Here is a 19,048-nt window from a genome sequence, read left to right as displayed (position 1 = left end):
TAATGTACTTGCCTTCTGCTGATCTCCAGAGGAAGAATATTTTATATGTTTATCAGTTCATTCTGGGGATAATACATCAGTCATTTTTTCAGTTGCATGCAGGAGACTTGATTTTACATATGGCTTATGTGTTCTCAGAGAGAACAATTATTTGGCTTGCTTCAGGGTGTTTTCAAATAGAATCTTTTGATTCTTCTAACTTGTAAAAGTATATCGTATGTGCGTAGTAGTGTTTGCCATGCAAGTCAAGCAAAGGTGCTTTTTTGGAAAGCTTTCTGAGCTGGGCCTGAGATTGTTCTCATCCTCTACCTTAATTTTGTTGTTGTTGTTTTATTTTCTCTTGAGAGTAAGTGCTGAGCTACAAATAGTATTTATGATTTCTGCAGTATAGAACAGGGAACTGTTGTGTAACTTCTATTTTTTTTTTCTTGATCATGATAAATGTTTAACAGATGCTAAATATATTAAATAGAGACAGGCAAAAAAAAAAAAAAGGCACAAGAGTGGGAGTGAAAGGATTAGATTTCATCCTGATACAAGCTTCTGGAATCTCAAATGTATATATATTTTTTTTTTTTGGAAGGAATAGCAGTTTTTCTCAGTGTCCCAGGAGCGCTTTTACTACCTGTCGTAAGCCCTAGTGTCAAACTTCTGAAATATGATGGGCTTAGAAATTCTCAATAGCTAGATCAGAAAGTTGAAAATCCCAATTTAGGGCAAATTGATTGAAGGTATAGCCTTCATCAGTAAAATTTCTGACTGCCGTGAGATTAATATAGACTTTTCTGTCAAAAAGAGGAAATGAAAGGAAATGCAGTCTGAATTGGTGGCCCTAGCACCACCCCACACTTGTCAGACTGCAGTTGTAGCATCCCTGCTCCCTCATAACTTCACATCACGAGGCGTTAGCCTGGTGTGCGGTGGCAGGCGGCCGCAGTTGAGGTGTGTACCTGGCTGTTGTTCTCCCATTTGTAAGCCAAGAGCAGCAAAATTGTGCAGTTTCCTACCCAAAGTTGGTGTGTGCACTGCTGGAAACTGTGTAAAAGTGTGGCGTTCAGCTCACTGTGAAAGAAAATGATTCAAGAGGAACAATGTTGAGTCAAAGGGTTTTCTCTTTCACAAGTGTCGCTGCGATATGATTCAGTACTGAAAGGAGCTCTTACTCTGTGAAGGGAAGGTGCTGTGAAATGCTGAACAACTGTTTCCTCCCGAGGGGCAGAAAAGCTGGCATTTTGAAAATGTAGCTCTAACAAAAACAAGACTTGGTTTAAAAAAACAAACACAAGAACAAAACCTCCCTTAAAAATACCAATATGACAGCTTTTCTCAGCACTCCTGGGATTCAGGTGTGAGATCCAATCTGCTGTGCCTGCTACAGAGATTTCCTGGCTGTTGCTGTTCATGGGAACAGACCTGTCCTGTTCGTTTTAATGGGAGCATCCCCTGATAGCTGCAGGTAACTGCGAGGCAGTGGACAGATGCTTGCTGAGGTATTTCAAATACCCGATGTGATGTGGAAAGAGATGAGGGCATTGTTTGTTTTTTGTCAGATTTTCATGTCACTGAGTGGGGACCCATTTATGTCAACCGTTTCCCTTGAAATCACTTCTAACCAGACCAAATCTGTGTGACTAAATCTCAATAAGTGATTGTCCCACTCTACTCTGTGCTGGTGCGGCCTCACCTTGAGTACTGTGTGCAGTTCTGGGCACCACAGTACAAAAAGGATGTGAAACTGTTGGGGAGTGTCTGGAGGAGGCCTATGAAGATGGTGAAGGGCCTAGAGGGGAAGATGTGTGAGGAGCAGCTGAGGTCACTTGGCCTGTTCAGCCTGGAAAAGAGGAGGCTGAGGGGAGACCTCATCGTGGCCTGCAGCTTCCTCACAAGGGGGACTGGAAGGGCAGGCGCCGATCTATTCTCTTTAGTGACCAGTGATAGGACCCGAGGGAATGGTGTCAAGCTGCGACAGGGGAGTTTCAGGCTGGATATCAGGAAGAGGTTCTTCACTGAGAGGGCTGTCATGCACTGGAACAGGCTCCCCAGGGAAGTAGTCACTGCACCAAGCCTGCCAGAGTTTAAGAAGCGTTTTGACTGTGCTCTTAGTCATATGGTCTGAATTTTGGGGTAGACCTGTGTGATGTCAGGAGTTGGACTCAATGATCCTTATGGGTCCCTTCCAACTCGGGATATTCTATGATTCTATGAAATTTAAACCCAAATAAATGTTAACTATTTGAAAATGCTTTTATTAAATTATGAAATGCTCTTAAGTCCCGCTGAGGAAGGAGTTGTGCCAGAGGGGGCCGGTGGTTCACTTGCTGCCGCCCTGCAGCATGACCTGTCTCACATGGGATATTTTTCCCTCTTGTAGCTGAAGCAGCTTTGCATGCTTCCTTACGGAGGTGTAACACTGAACTTGCTTTAAAACATCTAAGCACTGCTAGCATATGATTTTTTTATGGTGCCACTTGTTTTGGGTGCTATGAAAGGTGTTTGAAATAAATGGGTCTATGGAAAGAGCATCTCTCTATTTAACACAATAAGGGACTGATGATGACTGTTGTTTTTTTTTAATGCTGAAGATGAGAATGTACTGTTTGGAGTATAGATATATTAACTTTCATATACTTCATTATTAACTATAATAAAAATATTAACTTTTATCTGTGATGGTAAGGATTTGAAGAAAAAAACTAATATTTTACAAGTCTGGAATATCCTTTTTCCTCTAATTAAGTAGATCTTTAAAGTCAGAGATTGTAATTAGCTGCTAAACTTGCTCAATGGAAATGATTTCTGTTGATGAAAACATCTCTTTTTGCTGTTGTGTTATAAAGCACGTGTTTACTTTCCACTTATCAGTAGAATAAGTTTGTAAAAATGACTAGGGAAAAATAAAATAAAATTTAAAAAAAGGAACGTAGGTTAAAAAAAAAAAAAAAAAGAGAGAGAGGTGTGTAAGTCAGAGTGGCATAAACCTGAAACCTCATCTACCTTTGCAGGCTCCTGAGCTCCTGGAGCAGCCCTCCTGGATTTAAATACCCCGCTGTGCCTGCGCTGTTATCCCCCAGTCATTGATCCTCCATCCACGCTTCTGAGGGTGGCTCTCTCCAGAAGGTGCCCTCCGAGCGTCCCCATAGCACACAGGCGAGACGAAGCCCAGCCCCAGCGTGCAGTGGCAGCTTCTGCTTTCCACTAAAAAGGAGGCGTCTCGAGCAGCAGCTTACCTTCTCCGCAATCCTCCAGCGGCGAGAGTGCTCATCCAGGCGTTGGAGTGGGTGCGTGACGCACTCCTCTGCCTGCAGGGCCTGACCACCGGCTCAGAAGCTTTTCTGGGGATTTCCTCTTGCGCTGGCAATTGAAGCTGTGCTTAACTCAGCCCTTCCACTAGACAGAGAGCTTGGAGGTGCTTATTCAGGACTCAGGATTACTTTCTAGGAGGCCGAGTTCGTCACTGAGAAGCGGCGAGAGCTTGGTCATAGGAGATTGAGCTAAATTAATCGAAGCTGACAATCGCTGGGTCTGCTCCACAGTCACTGAATGATAAAATGTATTCAAATGTGCTGCCAGTGGAACATTTGGTGGGATTGTTTATTTCTCATACCAGGCCTGATACGCTCATTAAAAATAAGAGATCCTTCTGGACAGATTACTTCTGTGCTCCCATTGGCCGTGCTTCTCTCAATGAGTTATAAATAGAAGTCAAATATTTTGCAACAGAGTATGTTCATTTTGCTGTTAGCTGGATTAGAGGAAGGTTATTTTTCTGTTTTCAGGAATTTGTTAGCTCATTCAAAAATAAAGCTGCTGGTAATGTTGCTCTAATTTTATTTTCAAAATAATAGTTTCCAAGCATATTACTTAAGTGATGAACATGTATCCATTTCAAGCCCTGTATAGATTATGCTCAGGCAAGCCTGGGATGAATACGAAAGCACCGTGAAGACTGCATTACCAAACCCCTCCATTCCAACCCTCTAAAGAGCCCAAAGGAACAGGGAGCCGTAGTCGATTTTACAGCATTGCTGACACTACAATCTCACAACTTGATGCTGAAGTAACACCAAGTACCAGTTATATATGAAATCGTATGCAAGGTGCTTTTACAGAACAAGAACTATTTTTGTACATGTGCAAGTAACTAATTTATGAAAATTACTCCCGTTGAAAGTGCTAGGAAAAGATAGGGAAGCCAACCCAACCCTTAACTGAGCCAGTTCTAACAATGCTAAACTGCATCATTGAATCCCAGTTCTTACCAACTTTTTATTCTTTATCCTTTTTCTAATAAATACGTGCTGTAAACTAGCTAATGGCAGCAATTCTGTACACAAAGTTGTATTTTTGGTAGAAATAAGTTATATGGGTACTTGCTTATGTGTTTGTAAAATACTGCAAAGAATGCAATCAAAATGCTAATATAGTTCCTCTCTAGTACTAGAATAAATCTTTCTGAAAACATAAAACCAGAAAGTCTAGAGATATGAAACTTATGTATTCCTGCTTGCTAGTCAGTATGTTTTAGCAGAGATGTGGGCAGGAGGAGAGGGAAAATGATTAGGCTTATGGACAGTGAAAGAGATAAGAGGAAAGAGACTTTTTTTTTTTTTCTTCCCCTAAAGAATGAATAAATGAGTGTGTCAGTGGCTATACAATATTAAAAGAAAGGGTGTTTTGCAAGTCATGTTTTGTGCATTCTGGAAATGGGTGAACTGGCATTTTTGTGGAAATGAGGCAGAATGCTAACTTGGATGGGTGCAATTTCCCAGGTTGAGGCATCTTTGGCACAGAACCAGAAAATGTGGGGTACTGGAGTATTTGGCTCAGGTCAGGGTTTTGCAGCCCCACAGCTGTGGTGGATGCTGTACTGGGGCACCAGAAATGTGCCTGCAGGGGACAGAGGAAAAGACAATGCTTCTCTTGTGCTCTCACTCCCTGTATCCATGCACACACATGCATGCGTATAGACACGAACGCACTGTGCAGATGCAGCACACGGAGAAACCTTGTTACTGTCTGATAGCTTTCAATCCACATTTAACATGTGTGCTTTTGCTGAAGGCACGATGGAAAATGTCTCTTGGTGAGTGCTGTTATCTTCCGTGGGAGAGGTGGGGACAGTAGGTGTGCGTGCTTGCTCTCTTCTCTCCATCTCACTGTGCTACCAGAGGTTTATGTAGCCCAGGCGTCCTGGCATGTGTGACTGCGGACTTTATTCTGCTAATGGTCTTGGTTATTTCACCATATTTATTTATTTATTTATTTATTTATTTATTTATTTAATACCATAGGCTTGGTGCTTTCTTAACTAATTTTTAATCACTATCTTGGATAGACATGACAAAGCCTTGCAATACTTGAGATAACGCTTCACCGGACAATGTTTGGCAGTGTGGTGCTGCAGTGAAACAGAGGTCCGAGCTTTCTTCAAATTTTGTGTCCAATATGTTATGCTTGTATGTAAGCACATGCAAATTTAGACAGACATGTAGCAACTGTTGTGCATGCCAGTTACTTTTCCAAAAGATAGCTGCAAATAGCACCCAGGGACATTTAGACTCACATCTGAGTCAGGCTGAGGTGGCTGGACTTGGGGTGAAAGAGAAGCTTTGTTGTATTCAGCAGTGCTGATGTAACAGAGGGTGATGGAAAACAGGCAAAGGGGAGAAAATAGAAAGATCTAGAGAGGGTTTTGGCAGGTTTACCAGGTGGAGCATAAAGGAATCCTAAAAAGGAGCGAGACTTAAAACCTGACTTGGTATTTCCAGTGGGATGTAAGAAGCACAGACAACCTCTTTTAGAATAAGGATTTGCCTTAAGACTTGGCAATCCAGAGTGCTTGACCATACTTCTGTAAAAGGCAGGGATTGTACCTCTGCCACTCACCTCTCTCTATATCTGCCGGAAAAAAAGCAAAACAACAAGCATGTATATGCAATGCCAGACAGCAATAATAAAGCGACAATCTTACGTGGAGATCTTGATGATTGTTCCTCATCTCTAACAACATTTTCAGGTTCATGTTTCCTAAATCTGGCTCAGTAGGAAGCAACATTACTGAAAGAATCCTGCATATCCTGTTCTTTCCCCCAGAAAAATAAGAGACAATATTAAAAGTAGTTTTATGAATACTTCTCAGTGCTTTAGTTGCAATGCATCCTCATATGTTTAATATATATTTTAATGGGAAGCTGGACACCACCAACTCTCAATGTTTTTTCCACTCCATTTTGTATTCCCTGCTGTTTGGCACCCATTCGTACATTAGCTTGCCAAAAGAGTAGCTTGACAATTAGGTATGTTAACACAATTATGCATTTTATAAACTATGCAGGATAAAGCCCTCCATGGTATGATGAATAATCTTTTCTCTCAAAATTTTTTTAGCTGCTTTTTTTTTTTAAACAATATTCCTATTATAACTTCATCAGTGTGATACTGCAGCATACAAGCGTTATCAACGGCGAATGGTACCTCATGCTTCAGACAATAAACCATCCGTTCTGTCCTGAAGAGGTTGTTACAGTCGTTCATCACCACAGTATCTGAGGACTTTCCAAGAGTGTCTAACATCTGTCACTGTTTGTTCCCTTATTCTTTTTCCAGAGAGAAAGTGCATGCTGCAGAGCATCTTGTTTCAGACTTCAGAATTGGCCTGTCTCTCCTGGCTTGTGTTTGCAGAAAACAAAGCCAAAATAGAGTCTTTGTGGAGAACGGTGTTCTCATTTGCTGAAGGTGACTATGCCATGGTTTTGGTCCTCAATCCCCAGGAAAATTGTATCTCTGCCAAAGGACAAACCTTGGTTTTATTGTGGAGAGAATCATAATTTAGGTTAACTCTAAATCACAGTTCTCATTCTGGCACTTTAGGCAATGTTGTACCGGGACCCTGTGTCCATACCCTGTAGACAGAAACCAAGAGGTTGAATTTCATTTCAGCTTCTAGTTGTAGCCATTGTAGGGCAAGAAAGGTGAGGTATGGTGACTTTGTGTAGTTTTATGTCCCGAGCAGGAATGCTCTAACGTTTGTTACTTGTCAGGACCTCACTGCTGTGCATTTGTTGTCTTCATCATGTGTACAGGTGTGTGCTGGAGGTGCTGAGCGACTGCAGGCTGGACCACAATACCAAGTACTTCCTTTGCTTTCTCCTCTCTTTCATTTCGTCCTCCTCATTGACTCTTTTTTCTTGTATTTAGTATCCTAGCTACAGTCACTCTCATTGTCATTGCCTTCTGATCTTCATTTCCTTCAGTTCCCACCTTGTCTTCACCTTATTTTGCTGATTTCTTATAAAAGGGAGCTCAGTAGGACATTACGGTGCAAGGTTTCTCCTGGACTCTTCAATGCTAGAGAAGTCACTTTGCTATTTTGGGCCTCTCGAAGATGTTTTCTTCAATACGTGTTTCTTCTGCATGTTTAGAGTTTCCAGACTGGCTCATGAGCTGTGTGAAGGATCACCCTGTTAGCCTTAGTACAAAGTGCTGAGCAGTGCAAGGTGGCTCCTGTGTCTTCGTTTCAAAAATCACCAAGGAAACAAAGTGCCAGGTTGTTTGTCAGCCAGGAAATGAACTGTAACACAAGTACGTAAATGTAAAATATTGTAAACTTTAGAGAAAAAGGTATATGGAAGTAAAAAAAAAACAACTATGTCAGTCTGTATAGAGGTGGTTCATCTTTTGTCAGAGGCTAAGCTTTTCTGAAGCCTGAGCAAACAGAAGGCAGCGGGCTGCAACTGCATAAAAGAAACTACTCCCTAACCATTAGAAATTATTTGGATTCTTTCCTTCCAATTCTCTCCCTTAAGGAGGAAGGAAGGAAACTAATTTTCCTTCCCTTCTCTCCTTTTCTTCTTCCCTCCATCCCTTGTGCCTTCTTGTGACCTGCACGCAGGAGCAGGCTGCCCATGGGATCCCCATCCTTGGAAACCTGCGAGGTGGGGCAGGGCACAGCCCTGAGCAAGCTGCCCGCTCATCAAGTGAGCTGCCTGGGCCTCTCGGTGTCCAGTACCTGGCTCTTGTGTGAGGCAGGTGCTGTGCTGAAGTGGTGGGTCCAGAGCCGTGGCAGGCTGCCCTTCACACTCTTTGAGGGTCTCCGTAGCATCACGCATCTCTTTCTGCCTGCCTGCATCTTCAATGTTATTTTTAAGAAGATGTGTTTCTCCAAAAGGAGATTTTTTTTTCATGGTTTTATTTGTTGTTCTTATTTTGTACTTCATATATTCATGGAATGAGTAATCTGTAGTAATTGACATTATATTTTATTTATTACACCGGCATCATGTTTTTTTTTTTTTTTTTTAAATTCTGAACTCTAATAGAGAGCAAACTTAACAAAACAAAAAAAATCTAGAATTGTCTTCAGGGAAACTTTGCACTGGTTTAACATGTTTGTTAAGCATGTTAAGCAAGTATTGTTTAGCATGACGTCAGATGGTATGGAATACCCCTTTGGCCAGTTTGGGTCAGCTGTCCTGGGTCTGTCCCCTCCCAGCTCCTGCTGCACCCCCAGCCTGCTCGCTGGCAGGACAGAGCAAGAAGCCGAAAAGTCCTTGGCCTGGTGTAAACACTGCTCTGCAACAATTAAAACATCAGCATGTTATCAGCGCTCTTCTCATCCTAATCCAAAACATAGCACCCTACCAGCTACTATGAGGAAAAATTAACTCTGTCCTAACTGGAACCAGGACACGCACCATCTTGCTTGGACTGTCATATTGCCTGATGTTTTGCACGCTTATTAATAATTCAGAGCTCTTTTAATAGTTTTTGTTCAAAACATAGTAATGAAGTAAAAATTAGTTGATACTTAAGCTCCTAGTTCTTGAAGTAGACAGGTAAAATAACTTCTAGAGTATTTTCACGAATGTAACAGAAGGAGAAATGATACAAACCTGAATTATAAATTTATATTCTTTTCATTCTGTGTGTCTGAGTAGACAGGTAGGCCTTTCCTAACCCGGTGTCTCCTCCCCTTTCCCATAGGTGGCTGGCTGAGACATTGGCTATTAGCTTGGAAAGTCTGCAAGCAGGCCTCCTGCACCATGGCTCAGCACAAAATAGCACGTTGCGAACTGGCAAGGATGTAAAAATCCCTCCTTCCATTTCCATCCTCTTCTGAAACAGGGCTCTGGGTTCAGACCCGCTGCCCATATCTCTACTGTTGCTGCCTCTCTGGTTTCCTTCTGTCTTCCGTGTATGTGCTACACCTGTAAATGGGTTTCCAATGAGCTTAACTTGCCTGCTTTGCTTTTGACACTGTGAAGCTTTCCAGCCGCTGCTGTGCTTGGGAACACAGTTATTTCTAGGATGATCTCTAAGTGATGCTGTTTGGTAGCCTTTCTTTCCTGTCCATCATGTCTTTAAGTCTTTCTCAGTCCCTTCATCACTGAAATTATTAAGAGTATTTGTAATTCTACAACTTCTCTTGGCAGACTTGGATTATATTTTATTCCTTTATCTATTATTTTACGATTGAAAGACTTCCGCAGACACGCTAGTGGTCTCAAAGGCAATAATCCATCCTGCATACAAGTTAAACAGGCACAGCACATAACGTGTCCCTTAAAAACGGTGTAGCACAGTTTCAGAGCAAAACTGTAATGATGAGTTACTCAAGTGCAGCAGCAGCTGGCTGAAAGCATATTTATTTCCAGTGTTTGGGAATCCCTGCCTTCCCTCCTCTTTAACATTCATCCCCAAAGTAGTTATTTCAGTTAGATCAGTCAGCTGTGCATTTACCACCTTTATTGGGAACAAATTGCAATGTTTTGAGTGGAACTAACTTTAGCAAGGAGAAGTGAGTTTGACAGGGATGTGGTATTAGGGGACAAAACAGCAAGGGAATACAGCTGGGGTCCTTCAGCCCTCCTTGTCCTGCTGTACCTGGAGGCACCTGCCCTCGGTCTGCTCCTTGTAAACCACCAGCACAGAATGTGCTGGGGTGTCTTCTCGAATCGATAGCTAGTCAGACCTATAATGGGGAAGAAGTGTTATCCTTTCAGTAAAGCTGACCTCTTCCAAAAGCAGTACATGTAGAAACTGCATCGCTGGACATCCAACACTTGCACTTTCGACCCTGGTATTTTATGTAGTGAGAAAGCAAAGGGCAGAAAGGGGAGGGGGAGACTCTTTTTGGTGATCTTTTAATTCCTTTGATAAGAGTTCACTGAAACTGGAACCATTAGAAACAATATGAGGAAATGATCATATTTTTTCAAGCCACTATAATAAGTGTCTGAGACTGCAAAAACTTTTTCCAGTTGTTTGACTTTTCTAAGGTAGATTAAGAAGAACATTTTCAGCTAACACTAAGTTTGTAGGACCACCTCTTTAAATTAGCACTAAAGTGTTGTGAAAGCTTTCATTGTTGCAGATGAGTGGCATCTTCTCAACTAACAAGTGCATCCGCATTAAATCTCCAGGTCTTGGCCCTTGGCATATGAGAGTACTGATCATCAAATATTACATCCCACTCAAAATGCTGTCTTGAGAAATTGTTACGGGCGAGTTGCATTACAGGTAGGCATCTGCTCTCAGATTAAATCATTCCTTAGCCTTTCTATTCATTTGGACTCTTTGGTTCTACCAGACACTCAAATAACCTTGACAACAACAAAAAAAATACACTTTTCCATCTGCAGCTAGAGATGATTTCACACTATCCAATTGTATTACAGTGACAAGACTGGACCACAGTGAAGCACAGTTTTATGATCTTATGTTCAATTATTAAAGCATATAATACTAAGGAAAAAAGAGAAATACCTGAAAGAGTGCCATCTGGTTCAAAGCGTGTTAGCATATAGCTTATAAAGATACCAGAAATATAGGTCTATTTTTTGTATAATTTTCACACATCCATCAGGGTCCAAGTGGAGAATATACTGGGTGGAAATTTGTGAAATGGTAGTAAGAAAAGGCAGAAAAATGGAATCCACGTATTATATTGCTACATAAGAAGGAGATGACCAGCAGTTATTTTATTTTTTCTTCAGTGTCCAATGATCATTTCTACAGAATGCTATGTTGCAATGTAGGGGAGCTATCTTGGTAATAATCTGGACCAGCAGGTCAATACCTAGTTTCTCTTATGGCTGCCTTGCTTGAGTGTGGGATTTTTGCTGAATGAAAGTGATGTCCAAAGGACAGTTATTTTCCCGAGGCTTAGAAACTGTCAAGAACATATTTAGTTCGGGATACGGAAAAGAAACTTCACTGTGCCAGCTAATAGCAGTCCCTCATACTGAATAGTCTTGCTGAAAAAGAACAAAACCTGCCAACCAACCAAAAAAAAAAAAGGCGGGGGGAGGGAGGGGAATGGATGAAAACGAAGAGAGAGAAAAAAAATGCCTTCAAGTCATCTTGTGTAAATTTTTTTTGTTTGTTTGTTTGAAGCTAAGAGCAACAACTCTTCTTGCTGCTCCTGCCCAGATTGCTAGTCTGTCACACTGGCAGGAATTGCTAATGTAAATAGGCACTCTGTGTTGCATTTCTGCAAGTGAAAGTGGCACGTGTAATTTGATTTGAAGTAATTCTAAAAAATAAGTAATTATATATTTTTTGGAAATGAGACTAAACCATAACATCGGGTTCTTTTCATTCACCTAAAAGATTTTAATCATTTAAACATACAAACTCCTCCTTTCCTAGCATTTTCTTCTAATTTCTCATGTGCTGTTTGAATTAACACACGTCTGTAAAGGACTGATACAGAACTTTGCATGATCTCTTCTCATGATAACTTTTTTGCCTTGGTATCCCAAAGTAGCTACGTAGGCCAGGGTATGGTTTATGGGGTTGTTAACGTGTACTCTTTACTTACTGCCAAGCACCTTCATCTGCCCAAGCCATACTTTAATGGCCTTGCAAAATGTGCCCTGAAGTCTTTCTGGAGTATTAATACGCTCTTCTACTTGAAAATTTTCATATTTAGAATATGAAGTCTTTCAGTACAGATTTTGTAGCGGAAGAATGAGACTAATTAGTTTAATAGATGGTACAACGTGTTATTTAAATTGAGAGGATCTGTTGGGCTTTCTTATGGTGAAGCTATTTCTGATTCATATGTATATATATATAAATAAAAATCATTGCACACAATGCCAACATAAGCAAATGTTCTAGCCCAATGTCTTTACATGTATGCTTCATCTTTTAAAACACAAAGTTTGCTCTGCATTGTTTCATCTGATTTCTGTACCATTTCAGCTTGGCAGCTGAATTCCAAGGTTTTGCAGGGGCATGGGGGCTTCTTCCAGTTTTATTTTTTCTGACTACCAAAATAGTACCCCTACAAAAAGGTGGTGGGGGGAGATGCACAAATACAGAACTGTAGCACGTCTTTTGTTTATTGTAGCTCTCACTGTAGAATATAAAATATGAAAGAGGCCCAGCTACCCAAAGACCCTGTTAAAGTCAGATGCAATGAGCTGATGCTATTAGAAAATTCACGTATCTGGAACTTATTGGTCACTATAACTACTTCACCATTTTTCTTTTCAGTTGAAAGTAGACAAAATTGGGAATATTAAAGCTATGTTTCACTTTGTTTCCATAAAAACCATACTGTTACCAAAAGAATTAACTTGAAACATTCTCTGCTTAATTAAGTGAGACTGCTTAATTTGTTCTCGCTTCCCTATTCAGACTTCAGGAAGATAGGGAAAGAAAGGGAGGCAACAATAAAGAGAAAGGAAAAGGCTGTTTAAGACTTAGTCTTTCATCCCTAAAGCACTTTTAATTTATTTGTTATAAATGCATTTACAAATAAGAATGAAGGATTTATAAGGCTGCTGTTCCTCCCTCTCCTTTAGTCAGCTCTCAGCTATCCTTCGTTACTCCTTGGGCATGCAATATCTGTAATGTAAAAGTACATTACACAAGTAATAAGGACGCTTCATAGATCCAGGTGGATTAATGGTCCGGAACAAGGGTTGAAACAGCCTGCTAATGTTAAGTGCAGTTGATACTATCTTGTGAGGAGCTGCAAAATAAGATTTAATTTAAAAACCACCACCAACAACAAAACAACACAAAAGTGAAGAATGAACACCTAAAATATAGACATAAACCTTGAAATGTGACAAGATTATTACTTAGGACAACTCAGGACTTGATGGGGTTTCATGTTATCTCTAGATCATGGTTTAGAGGAATAACTTTTTTTTTTTTCTTTTTCTTTTTTTTTTTTTTTTTTCAGAATGTGGCTTAAGTGATGGTCATAAATAGCAGCAGAGACAGGTTGGGGCAGATATTCCACTGATACAAACTCTTAGATCCCTGCTGGAATCAGTGCATCAATGGGATGGTGGCAGCCTGTACCAAGCAGAGGTCTGCCACAGCATCTGCAGAAAGATGAGAGAGATGCCATACAGAAAAACAAACCCCACCGAAGTTCTGGAGGGGTAGGAATCATGAGGTATTGCTGGAATTGATCTAGTCATTGGTAATAAAATGAGACTTAAAAAAAAAAAAAAAATAGAAATAACATGTTCCCAGCACTGTTACATAAAACAATTTAAAACACCTAAACCTCTAAAAACCCAGGGAAAATCTTTCAAAACACAGGAACCCTAAGAGCTATGCTAACACCTTTACCTGGGTGGTGGTGGGAATAAATTACATCATCAAAATCCACGGGCATTTCACTTGAAAGGTAACTGTGAATTTTGCTTTGTCTATTTATACAAACAAGGAGTGATTTCTATGCATGTATGTGTAAATGAGCACTGCTTAAGTCTCTATTTGAAAGTTGCAGTCACCTTAAAAGTAATCACTGGTTGTTTGTGTTATCTCACTGAGTGTGTGTGTTTTAGTGTTTTATTGTAATCAATGGAGTAATTTTCATTGAGAGGACAAAAATTCAATACATTTGGTGGCATATTTAACATCTGCTAATTCTGCATGTAAGTTGCATAAATAACCATGTTCACAAATTAATTCTCATTCTTTTTACTGCAGTCTTGCAATGTAAAGAAAAAAAAATCACCCAGGCTAGTATGATCTTACTTATTCAACGTGCCCTCTTAATTAAGCCTTTACTGAATCAAACCTAATATCTTTGTCAAATAAGGTCAGACTTCCATGTATCAATGTCAAAGCTACTAAAGATAGTTCGCTGCTGAGACAGGAGGGAGGAAAAGGTTTCTAAGGCTGCGTGGTAGAGCTGCTTGCGTGAGAAGCTTTGGATCACAAAGCGTGTTTGTAATCAGCAAAGAAATATTTTCCCATACTGATCCAGATATTACTTTATGGAGGGAAAGTCTCTCGATAGAGAGCAGAAATGTCTCAGCTTGCAGCTCTCCTCAAGGTGGAAGGTTTCTGGTAGATTGTTATAACTGCAGCTGAACATAAAAGTGGCCATACAGAGTTGGACCAAAGAGCTACCAAAACCAGTACATTTTTTCTGACAGATACCGGTAGTGAATACCTGGGGAAAAGTATTTGACCAGTAAGCACACAGGGGTTTTCTCCCCACACAGTCTGAGTTTAGGGACAATGTCTTGTTTGAGAATAATTAACACAATCTTATGTGAATTTGTATAAATATTTTCTGAAAGCACTTATAGATACCTAAACTTTATTCCTCGGTAATTCAGCATCACGTCATCCTTCTATAGTTCTAAGTGACTTTGGTTTGGTTTAGTATCATGGCTAACTGTTATCACCTGGCTCTGTGACTGCTAGTTGCGGGCTTTCCACGTGGTTTCTGAATGGGTCGAAGAGCACAGGACCAGCATGAGGTCCTGCTGGAGCTTACTGGTTGCCCATCCACTGTGGAGATGCACCTCCTGGGCTTGCCTTGAATTTCTCTCTTAATTGTGGGTGACCTCGCCTTGATGAAAGTATCGGCTTAATTTTCAGTGGCAACTGGGAGGAGCGCAGATATTTTTCCTCAGAAGGGAATGTCCCTGGGTATTTGGAGTGTATAAATGTCAGAGGCTTCCACCTGGAAGTCCTCGTCTCCCAGCTTTCTCCTCCTGAGGAACACCTGAGGGGCTAATGCCTGCTGGGCTCTGCAAAGGTAACTGGCCTCTGAGGAGCAGAGAAGCAGGAAAGTGCGGTCACTTCTTCTGTTTCTTCTTTGAAAATTGTCAGCAGATGTGTTTTGGGATCCAAGTCACTGTCCTCGATGTGTTTTGGGATCCAAGTCACTGTCCCTGATTATCCTGCTTTCTATTCCTCTTCTGCAGTACTCCTTCCGTGATCCTGAACTGCCAAGGCTCTGAGCTACCTAGTCTGCAGACGCAGTGTCAGAGTTTGAATTTTTTAAATATTGTATTTGGAGTGTTTCAGCCTCAGCCATCTGAACAGATAATTTTTGGATCTCAGACATCAAAACAATTATTTTTTTTTTCCAGATCCTGCTCTCTCTGGAAGGTCCATTAGACAAATATTTGACAGTGGATAATTAGTTGGCATTTGAATTCAGTGAGAACTTAATAATAGTTTGGATGAGATAACTCTGCAGATCTGCTTATCTCTGTGATTTTGTATAGCTACAATTAGCAAAATATTTCTGAGGGGAAACTCTTTGGCTTGTGCAGAGCAGGCACCTCGCTGGCGGCACTCCTGAGTCTGGAAGTGACTTCAGCTTCCTTGCTTCCCGTCTTGGAGTAATTGGAAGCAGTGAAGATTAGTTCATACGTTAGATGTAGTCTGTCATCTCCAGTAGCCTTTTGGTAGCCTTTCACTCATGCTACATTAACAATACCCTCTGGCTGATTTGGGAATGTGCATGGATGACTGTATGTGCTAGTTTATATATAGCGAAAAATGACATCTCGGAGAGAAATGGAGTGGAAATCCCTTAACTAGTGTAACTTTGAAATCAGCATTGATTTGCTGATGTGCACCAGCAAATTTGCTTACCCGTATTCCCGAAAGCTGCGTTGCAGTTGCAGAAAATGACCTGAGAGCCATCGATTGGTGTGACAGAGGTAGCAGCTCTGCTTTTACAATGGCCTGGCCCCTATCTCCCAAACACTCAAGTTGATACCTTCACTGCTTCTTGTTCCACCACTAAAACTACCTGCCCTACAGTATTTTTTCTCTTAGTCTAATTACCTCCTATACAGAATATTCCAAAAGTGCAAAACGTTTTGAGCACTTGCTGCCACACACACATTCATGGAAGAGTGCAGGCAGGTACCTGTGAGCTCTTCATCGCAGCTTTCTCTCCAGGGGTACAGTGCGGGGCTGTTTTACAAGTGTCAGCATAAGCAGAGGGCAAAGGATTCCCAAAGCTAGCTTGATTCATGCTTTTCTTTTTTTTTTTTTTTTTTTTTTTTTTTTCTGTAGATTAAAACAAACAAGCTCAAAAATCTGGTCTCATCTGGGTGAAATGATGTAATTAATTTGCAGTACTAATTGTGAATTGTCTTTTAAAAACTCTGTTAAGTTTTACTATACTGATTAGGTAGACTGTGGTTGTTTGTACTGTGAATATTTGTATCTCTACATAAATATATCTTAGATCATAAATCTCATATCACAAATGGAAGAAAAAATGTTGGGTCAAATAAGGGAAAAAATACATTCTGAATAATGAATAACAAAAAAAAAAATACACCCCTTCCCCCCCCAGATATATGAATCTCACCAATACCTTCTGCAGCATTTCCTCCAGTATTCCCTCATCCTCTAAAAATTCCCTCCAACAGAAGAAGTGAACTGTGGAGATCCTTAAATGCACTTTGTTTTCAAAATGTGTTCATCTTTAGGATAAAGAGGTAGTTCTACAGGAAACTTGTTTCATTGTTAGGCTTGGTGTAGGCTGTTTTTTGTTTGGTGGGAAGTAACAAACAGGGAGGGGTAATTTTTATTTTATTTTTTAATATGTGGTTCATTTCAGTATTTATCTTCTCTCTTGCAAACATCAGGAGACTTTTTGACATTTCTGAGATGGAAAAATTTCCTTCTTTCACCTCTACTTGCTCAGCAATCCATGACTCAGATCTGTCTTCAGTGTCAGAAATAGACTTTTTCCCTGCCATTCCCCAAAACGTAGCTTCTAGCTGCATAAAACTTGGGCATGCTGCTCTTGCAAGGGCGGTACAGGGTACCCTTTGACATAATCCATGTGTACAATGAAGAAACCTGAATTCCTGAAGGAAATGGTATAGAACCACTAAGAAAATATAGTCTGCAAGGCTCTAGGATCTTCAGTTGACACATTTTGTGTAAGAGCAAATTCCCAGAAAACTGAATTTAGTTAAATAAACCCTTACAAAAAATGAGTGACATCAGTGTTTGCACTGAAGGATTCTATAAATAAGAAGGAAGGACCTGATATCAACGCCTATTTATCTATCCAAATTTCAAATAAATTAAGACACCACACTGTATTAAGCTTTCTGGTGTCAGATCTAATTACAAAGTTACTTTCTTCACATCACAATAAAAATGATAATTGTTTCAATCAGAGGAATTGGGATACTTAAAAAACAATTTTCTTAATAGCACTACACATTTAAATAAATCAAAACTGTTAATTTAATTCAGGCAATGACAGTATAAAAAAGTTATCCTTGCAACAGCCTTTCAGAAAGAAATTTTGCAATCAGATGCAATTTGATTTATCTTTTCAGATCTACTTCTATTATCTTTTACTTCTTAATATGCGTGTCTCCTATTATAAATTTTCTAATCAGGCAGATGTAGAATATCGGGATGTTAAGGTGACTTCATAAGAATCTACTGAGATATTAAAATTAAATGCTAGATTAGAATGCCTTTTTTTTTCACCCAGTAGATCATTGAGTCTCATTAGTCTATCTATACTATTGCTGTATACATTGATTATAGTCAAACTGATCACCATTAAAACTTTCACCTTCTATAAATTAAGCAGTTTTCAGTTTATGTGTGTGTATTTTTATCTTGTTGTGGCTCTTTTTTTTTTTTTTTTTTTAATAGGAAGAATTAGGATGTGCTCCAAGATTAAAATATCTGTATCTCTCAACTGTAACTGCAAATCGTTATCCAAAATAATGACTATAATTTTAAGGTCACAAGCAGTATCCTTACTGTAATATATCATGCCAATGATTATGGATTACAAATTAATGGACAAGTTCAAGTAGAAATTGGGAGAATAGAAGAAAGCGTTAAAAATACTTTGGTAAGCAATGCTCTGTATCAGTAAAACAGAAGAGAACCTGGTTTGAAGACTGTTGTTTGAATTAAGAAAATACTGAACATCTGTTTTGCAATCAGCAAACGGTGGTATTGTGGTAACATAAGCATTCTGATTATACTTGTGTTAAAAGAGCTACATTTGTGGCAAACAAAGATTTTAGTTTCTTGGTTAGTTCCTTTCATCACCATTTCATTTGCCATCTCCATCTCTTCTGGGAGCCATGTGCTGAAAATACTGTAGGGACTGAATGCTGGGGAAGAGCTATCTCTCTAACCCACTCTAGGGGGTGCTAAACAAGTGAGGTTTGAGTTTCTGTTTGGTACTTCCAATTGCCAACACATTAAAAAGCTTGTTATTGTTATTATTATTTCAGAAATGCTGTTAACCAGTTTTGCTTTGGGGAAAAAAAATAAATCATTGTAATCTGTGTTTTACAGAAATGCCACGATGTATGTGTATGTATCATACACAGAGCCAGAGTATCCAGTATAGAAATTTATAGATGAAGTTAAAATGCAAGGAGATAAGTATTCAAAATATGTATGTGGTAACCCAAACAAAATATCTACCATCAGTGAATTAAAATGATTTTCTAGCAGTGGCTTTTCTACAGAAGCAAATCTTGTTTTGACACCAAGATACATTTTTAAAGTAATACAAAACTGCAGGACTATCCTAACCAGCTTGAAATAAATTCATTTTAGGGAGAAATATATTCAAGGGCTTAGAAGTCCTGCAGTTGTTCACCCAACCTTCAGGTTACTGGAGGATGTAGACTAACCGCGTTAATAAATATTTTCTTGATGTCAATAAGTGCTTTGCAGCTGAATTGCATGGGGTCAGACAAACTTGGTATTTCTTCCTGACAGTGGCCAGCAGGATACACTAGTAAAAAGGGTTAGTACTCTT

The 19,048-nt window shown here is 39.8% G+C and overlaps 1 protein-coding gene across 3 annotated transcripts in view; it reads left to right on the top strand.

Moving 5' to 3' along the window:
* The window catches only part of LOC308194891 (uncharacterized protein), a 709,819-nt gene that overhangs the window by 435,279 nt on the left and 255,492 nt on the right, over positions 1–19,048 (top strand). The window contains exon 2 of one of the 3 annotated variants that reach the window (XR_013950996.1): positions 10,422–10,518. The exons of the other annotated variants lie outside the window; for them this stretch is intronic. The gene's annotated coding sequence lies outside the window, so the exon portion shown is untranslated. The remainder of the gene's footprint in view (positions 1–10,421; positions 10,519–19,048) is intronic. 3 annotated transcript variants of the gene reach the window in all.

This window comes from Anser brachyrhynchus, assembly GCF_964034855.1.
Source record: "Anser brachyrhynchus genome assembly, chromosome: 4".
Lineage (NCBI taxonomy): Eukaryota > Metazoa > Chordata > Aves > Anseriformes > Anatidae > Anser > Anser brachyrhynchus.
This window is presented reverse-complemented; position numbering and strand designations above follow the sequence as displayed.